This window comes from Lonchura striata, chromosome 6 (assembly GCF_046129695.1).
Source record: "Lonchura striata isolate bLonStr1 chromosome 6, bLonStr1.mat, whole genome shotgun sequence".
Lineage (NCBI taxonomy): Eukaryota > Metazoa > Chordata > Aves > Passeriformes > Estrildidae > Lonchura > Lonchura striata.
In genome coordinates this window covers 62,100,287-62,108,524 of record NC_134608.1, presented here as the reverse complement: position 1 = coordinate 62,108,524, position 8,238 = coordinate 62,100,287, and positions in this window count along the sequence as shown.

Genomic DNA, 8,238 nt, shown 5'->3' with positions numbered 1-8,238 from the left:
TATCATTTTATACTGATTTTTCTGGCCTGGAGGGGAGCAGCGTGAAGGAGAAAGAGGGCTGGGGCTGGCTGCCAGTCTCCTTCCCACAGCAGCCTGGGCTGGCAGGATGGCTGGGTGACCTGTGCAGGAGGGGCTGCATGGCTGGTGAAGGCTGGCTCAGATCACCCCCTGGCTTGGGTGAGGGGAGCTTAGCTCTGCCATGGCTGTGTTCCCGAGGATGGCACCAGCACCAACGCTCACCATGCAGACACCAACCAACACTAGGAGCTGTTATTGACTGTGCACACAGGTACCAACACCAGGAGCTGTCATTGACTGTACACACACCAACCAGCACCAGGAGCTGTCATTGACTGCACACACATGAACCAACAGCAGGAGCTGTCATTGACTGCACACACATTGACTGTACATACACCAACCAGCACCAGGAGCTGTCATTGACTGTACACGCACCACCCAACACCAGGATCTATTATTGGTGACTCCTCCCTGCTCGCCATCATGACGTCCAACCTGGAGGCAAGTGCTAATGCCCTTATAAGGCTCTCTGCATACATTTGAATATGTTATCCTTTGGCCGATGATACAAACTGCTATCTCAGTAGCATACGGCATGGGGAGGTGGGAGATTTTCTTGGCTCTGCGGTGAGAGAGAAATTAAAAAGGAGCCTACAATGCTGAGTCACTGTGACAAATAACTTACTATGGAATGCATTCAGGCTTTAGCAAGGAGGCAGCTGATCGTGAGTCAGTGACTGACTGGTGCCTCCTAGATTTTCCTCCTTGGGAAAGATTCAATTTAATGGGATGAAGTGCCAACAAAAAGTCATTCTCACTGTTACTGAGACAATATCACTAATTATACACATGATTAAAACTGTCAAGTTGTGTTATATGTCACATAAGATGTGCTTTTTTTTTTTAGCAAGTAAGCATTGCTCTGCTATACAGAAGTATAAAGTCCCGTTAAAACATTGACTTCTAGGAGCTAGAAATTTTGCTAAACTTCAACTCTTTGACTGTGTTAATTCAAGAATCTCCGCTCTTTAGGTCCAACTTGGCAGGCTTATGGATGTCCTATTTAGTGGTCTGGTTTAGCACTCCATGGTACAATTTAAACCAAAATAGATAGTTCACTGTTAAAAAAATCCCCTCTAAGTACCAAATGGATAAGGATTTGAGGCAGAAGGCAGAAGAATGTCACAAGGTTTTTGTAACAAGTAAAGTCAAACCTGTATTTGTATAATCACAACCAAATTAGTGTCTTCTTTTCTTCCCATCCCAGTCTGACAGACCTATCCTCAGTCAGGCAATCAGGATCTTGTCCAGAGAAATAGCTCACTCAGGACCATGGACCCAGAGGAGGGAAGAATAAAGGAGGTCTGGGCAGCTTTGTTCTTGCCCTTTCCCCTGGACACCTTGTCATGTACCTGCCAGTAAAACAGCAGAAACATCAAGAAACAAAGCCTCCCAATATCTGAAAAGCTGCAGCCGAACACCCTTCCTGTTCACACATCTTTCTGTTCATGCTGCCTGGCACAGCTGCCAATTGTTCTCAAATATTCATATAATCACCTACCCTCACCTGACTGAGGCTGCTCCTGACAGGAGACTTGCTGTCTTGATGAATGTAAAAAACATGGAGAAAAGTTAAAGGCAAAGCTGTCACCCCAGAACCAAGCAGCAGAGCCTTTTCAGCCAGTCTGTCATTGGCAGCAGGGGGTCAAGGGACCAGAACAACACAATCTCTGATGTGTTTCCATCAGCCTGCTCATCCAGCTGATGTGCCTTTCTTACTTGCCTGTGCTCTCAGAGAGACCCCATAGCATCAGCGCTGAAATTCCTCAGATACCATGCTAACCATTACATTATGGGGGAGATTATAACTATTCCCAAGCAGACCACAACCAGAAGGAAAGAATATTCTGCCTCCACCTGCACTCCAGGAAGAGACATGAGGCTCAGACTGGCAAGGGGAACATTTTCCCTGAAGTAATTCCAGCTGAGCCACTGCAGTCAGGCTGCTCTTTCTGAGCAAATGTATCACAAAGGCATAGAACAATTTACTGCTTGCTTAAACTGTTGATTGGCAAGTGAATTATACTAATGTTGTTCTGTACTAAAGATTGGCTGCTCAAGTGTAACATCCGTTGCCCAGCTCATATGAATTTCAGTGGTCCACTTGCCAGTGAATAGGGCTCATAAAGCTGGTCAAATATTTTTACATGATACTTTTGTTAATACTTTTGTAAATACACTTAAAGTGTATTTTTCCTCCCCCTAAAACAAAGCTTTTCTTGAGAAATGGTGCTGCCATCAACAGTTTCACTGTCTTTTTTTAGCCCAGTGCACCTGTCTCCAGCCCTGTGGGACAAAGGGCCTCCTTATTTCCATCACAGCTCTATTAAACCCCACTATTAAAGCAAGTGGCATTCTTGATTGATGAGCAGAGGGGCAGCCAAGGGCTCTTCCAGGCCAGGGGAGAGGCATGCCTAACAGGGCTGCAGGGAACTACTCATTCTACCAGAGCCAGCATCAGATCATTTGTGGTTGCTGAAGGAGTTTGGAGCAAGGCTGTCACTTACCCTGAGATGGTGAAGTGGTCTAAAAGTGGATGTGATCATATAGCTATGATCAAAGGCATTCTTCTTCTAAGGAAGAATCATCTGTCTGTGAAAAATCATACATAGACCCTGCTTTTACAGGGAGCAAGTTCACACCTTTTTAAAGAAAGAAAGGTGATCACGTTTTTCTTTGTATTCTTGTGAAGAGACTCTCAGCTATGACCTTTCCAAAACACCTGTCAATGTTCAGCTGTAAAACAAGAGATCTCTGTAATATTTTTTCTAATGCAGAGTAAAGAGCAGCCAACTTCCCAGAGGAAAGGAGGAGGGTTTTCTCCAGCTAATTTTATTTCCTTATCTTTAGTCATCTGTTGAAAAGAAAACACTAAATATATTCCTCAGTCTACTCCTTCCAGTGATAGCTCGAAGGAGTAAAGAACCATATGGTCCTTCAGCTGATCTATACTGTCTCCATGACAATGCACATTTACAAAGTTTGCTTCTGACAACTTGGTAGTATGAGATCCAACTGCTTGTAACTAAAGGTACGAGAAGCCTTTTGGGAGGGAGGGGGCTGCTTGCTGCTGGGCTCTCCTCCCACCCCAGAAGGGAGCTGCCTTGGGGCACAGGGCTTTGGTAAGGCCTCTGCATTTCTGTGCAGAATTTCCCAGCCCTTCAGCTGGAGGAAATGAGTTTAACTTCAGCCATGTCAGTCCAGTTTCAGCCAAGAAGTTTATATACTTAATTCCTTCAAGTTCCATACAAGTTTATAATGCACAGGACACCTTAAGAGAGCTTTTGTTTCTCAGGGAATCTGGGATTTTCAGAGTCTCCTCCTTGTTAATTCTTCTGTATTGTTTTAATTCAGTGAAACCAGATTTCCCAGAAATTCTCCACTCTAGGCTGCAGTGGGGTTTTGCAGCCATGACCTCCTGGAGCAGGACAGAAGAGTGGCACAGCAGGGGCTGAACAGTGGCATGTGGGCACCCAGCACAGCTGAGACACAGGCAAGGGAAAAGGTGGGAGCTGCTTGGCATGGAAGGGAAGCAGCATACCAGAAAATAAAAGGCCATGATATTCTGGACATAGACATATTTAAAACTAGGGGAAAAAAAAAAATCCTTGTTTGATCATCTTTCCTTAAGGCAGAGTGAAAGTTAGAAAGCCCTGTATTTAAGGTTTGTACTCCTCTCTCTGGGCCAGCCCTCCTCACCCCGGTACAGTGGGTCAGCATTTCTTCCCAGGCTCAGTGGAAATGTCAGGAGAGCACTTCCTAGCCCAGGAAGCAGGTCACACCATCCAAGGAGAGAAGGCACTGCCTGCCCTGCCATACCACCCCCTGTGCCTTGCAGAGACTGGGTTCTGTGAATGTGATTTGGGGTCCTGGCACAGCCTGCTCAGGGCCCACATCCCAGCAGTGCAGGCTGTGTCCTGAGTCCTGTGACACTGCAAACTCACCCTAGTGTGGATTTACTTGGCTTGTTGAATTTTCCTGCTGTTCCTGAGGTGAGCAGTGTGCTCCGTGATGTGCACAACCACCTGAAAAGGGTGGGGGAGCCACCCAGCAGGCCACTCAGGCTGGGGCACCTCCACAATGGAAGGACTTTCCAAAAACAGCCTTTGGAGTTGCCAGGAGTGAGAGCTGTCACTTTACAGCTCCAAACAAGTCATATTGGGTATACCCCATCAGTAAATCCATAACCTGTACACACAGCCACCCTTTTGGGCCTTCACCCTTTGCTAAACACTGGGCAAGGTCTGCTCTGGAAGAGCTGGGAGCTGTCCAGGAAAGACAGCAGCCAACAAAAAGTCAGCCACCAGCACTCTTCCTGCCCCACAGCTATGCCAGGGCAAAGCCAGGGAGAAACATGGGAGAGGTGATGGTGCAGTGGCAGATTTTACATTTTGGCCCCTTAGATCTTTTGTATCTTTCTTAACAATAGTAAAGAAAGGATCTGAAATGCCAGCAGGTGGGCAGCAGCATGAGAGTGACTGATGCCGTGTTTATGGGCACAAAGGAGCAGACTGCCCCCGATGGGAGCCCACTGCACCTGGAGGTGCAGCTGACCCCCAGAAACAAGGTCTCACCACCAAAAGTGGGGTGGAACTCTTAATTCTCTTTAAATCCATTATATTTATCTTCTTCCTGACTTTCTTGGGTTTTTTTTGGTTTTTTTTAAAGTGGCAATAGTTTAAATAATATAAATATAAACCAATAACCAATAGTTTATAATTTTATATTTTTCATCTATATTAAGAGGTTTTTTTTTCCTATCACAACTGCAAAAATAGCTTCCAGTTGAATACACTATTTGCCAGAAAGTGTTGACATATGCCAGTACTTACAGAAGCCACTTCCCATACCCAACAGTGTGCAGCAGTTTGGATTTACTTCTACCCAAGCAAGACAGGGTGTCCCACATTAAAACTCAGGGTGTTTTAATGGACAAAAATAATCTTATACAGCAATATAATAGCAGAACTATAATGCATAATAATTCATGCTGCATCTGGGCCACAGGCTGTCCATTGGCAGCCTCCACCTAAGCAAGTGCAGAGAGATGTAATATTGTTCTTTTCATAGCCTGTTGTTTCTCTGTTTCTTGATTGGTACAATAGCTATCAACACACTCATTTTTGAATTTCACACATTTGCTTATCAGAAACCATTAGAAATACACAACCAGTTGAAGTGGTGCACAAGACAATTTTTTTTTTTTTTTGTTAAATCAAGCAGTGGCCTAAAATATGGGTTTCAGATAAGGTTAACCCACATAGTTTCAAATGGACCTATGGCATATATTTCAACTCAATATAAACTCCGGCTGACTTAGACATGACTGTAATGAAAGAAAAAAAGTATTCAAGAATAATGATGCATTTATTTTGAAATAAACCTGACACATTTATTTGTCAGAATGAAACATTTAGATATTTGTCTCTTTCTGTACTTTGCAGGCCCATAAACTGACCCAGGCAGCAAATTCCTATGAATTTATGAGGTATTTGGATTTTTTCTAGACAAGTGATATTCACTAAGAAACCTGTACTATTAACATTTTCACAGTTTGTATATCACATTTAAACACAAACAGGCCTTCAAAGGCCTGGCAAAGCCCTGCTCCTCTGAGCAGCTTCCCGCTGACCTGCTCCTCCCAGCTCTGGCCCTCCAAGAGGTCAGGCTCAGGACACGGCTCACAGATCATCACTGCATCCCCTTGACCCCTGCAAATACATGCCAAGTTCTAATTGGGCTCGACAACCCTCTAGAAACTCAGATTTCTTTTTTTTTTGCCTGCCCTGAAATTGCCAGATTCCTCAGCAAGCCTATTTTGGGCTGAAATGAAGGCTTTTCTAATTAGAGCAGTGCCTCCAGATCTGCCTTCACCCCGTGCACCAGAGGGAAGGCAGAGCCTTCTAGAGAGGAGTCCTGTCTAGACGAGTCTACCATCATTATGCAATGCAAGGAGGCGTGCTGTGCAAGGAGGAGCTGCTGCTGGAAGGAGAGACAGCTCAGAGTCACAGCTTCCTCCTTAAGACTCCGAAATCCTGAGAGATTTGGTTTCTCTAGTAAAAACCACCCCTTTTCTGGGGACAAACACAGCCCTGCGTGGACTTTGCTGATCTGCCCGTTCAGCGGGACAGCACACGGGGTCTGGCGTGCCAGGAGCTGAGGAAGCATCACTCGGAGCTGTCTGGTGCCTCTGGGAGCAGCCTGGTGAAAGACAACCTAAAAGATTCAGTGTGTGCCTCCAAGTGTCATGCAATTGCTGCCTGTTAAAGGCTGTAAGGACAGGAAATGCTTTCCAGACACATAGGCCTGTTCTAAGGGAATTGCTACCCTGTAGGATGTCAGACACATAATGCCAGTGCCATAAGTGTCACCAGACAGCAGTTTTCATTCACAAAACAGATGATTGATGTAATGAAAATCCAAGGAAACACATTACCCTTTTGATTCCTCTTACTCTTGTATTTTTTTCCTGGGGATTTAGGAAACAGGCTTCAGGAGAAGCTTTGAGGACTCATGCAAAATCAATTGTCTCCAGCTTTCAGAGGGTGGGAAATAGCTGAAAACTTGCCACATCTTTGGTGAGCACCAAGAAAAGGATGCAGAGATAGCATAGAGCTTCAGCACAGGTCTGGTGCCCTATCCCCCTGAACCCCACAGAGCTGCCAGCACAGCCCCTTGGAATAAGGAGCTGCTCTGTCCCAAGGACATATCCAATGGGATTCTTTTGCTAGGAAGGATTTCAGAACAGAAGCCTGTAAGGGAAAAACATCCTCAGTGAAGGCAGAAGAGCTGCTTACTTCCTGCAAGATTATTGTACTTCAGAAAAAAAAAAAACAAAAACCAAACAAAACAACAGATAAAAAGGTATTTTTTCCTATCCTGTTTTGAGCACACACACACATATCAAAGAGCAGATGGAGCCAGGTGCATCTTACAAGACTGTGGTGAGAGAACCCCAAGGTGCAGCTGTGCATGGATGGCAGCAAACCTGGAGCCTTGTGGCCAGCAGCATCTCTGCTCCTGTAACTCTGACTTCACTCTGGGACTGGGATGCTATTCCTCACCTTCCTCAGGTTCAGGAACCCCTTTCCATTCCCTTTCCCATGTTTAGAAAAGAGAAGCTATTTTTCTTGGTCCTATTTCCTATTTGTTTGCTTTACATTTCCATAAGCCAAAAAGCACTGTTATGTTTGTTAGTTTTGGTACCAGAGGAGTTTCCCTGGAGGGAGAGGGTAGGTGGCTATAGACACACTGTCACAGCCCTGGGAGGAGCACTCCTCTGTGTGAGGAGGTTCAGATCTTGGTTATGTCTATTTAAATGCCTCCAGCTCTAGTTTATTTAAATACCTCCAGCTTTGTCAATGGGGAAAGCCAGCCAGCTCCAGGGGTGACCCAAGCCAAGATGGACTGAACACCATGGAGGTGAGTCTGTACCAGGCCCTACAGCAATGACCCTCCTGGTTTGGACGTGTGGGGTTCATTCAGACTGGCTCAGGGCTGCATCCAGGCTTGGACTCAAGCTGGAAGCTGGAATCTGGCAGAGGAGTTGTGCCCATATCCTTCAAAACTCAGACCAAAGGCTGCACCCTACTGTCACCCAGTCCTCACTTTTTACTGCTTCTGTTGCATTTTACAATCACCAAGGTGACTTTCTCCTCGCTCAGTTCCCAAGATGTGACTCCCCAAAGTGGGCTGTTTGTCCCCCCAGCAGAAAATAGTCACACCAGCAGCAGAGGGTGTGGGGGCAGACACTTTTTGGGCATAAGAACTGGCAGTTTTTAGAGTCTCCAAATGAGTAGGTGACTGTGCTGAGGCTCCTTCTCCCACCACAAATCACGAAGCCAAATATCTCGGTTGCACTGCATGTCTGCAGCAGTTCCTTTCCCAGTGCTGGCTAGTGTGGGCAGGGCTCTGTTGGCACACAGCTTGCCCAGTCTCTTGCCTGTGTGTGGTCAAACTTAAGGGGACCATGTGCTCAAGATGCACATGTGGGTAGGGCCCTTCTGCCACTTAGAGCCTGCCTGGCTTCACAAGGACACCCAGAGCAAACATCAACCTACCTGCAGCCAGCCAAATCCTGCAGGGATGTGAGCTCTTGGAGAAAGGGCAGAGCAGCAGGGTGGAGGTCTTGTCTGCTTCCTAGAGAAGGGAGGGAAA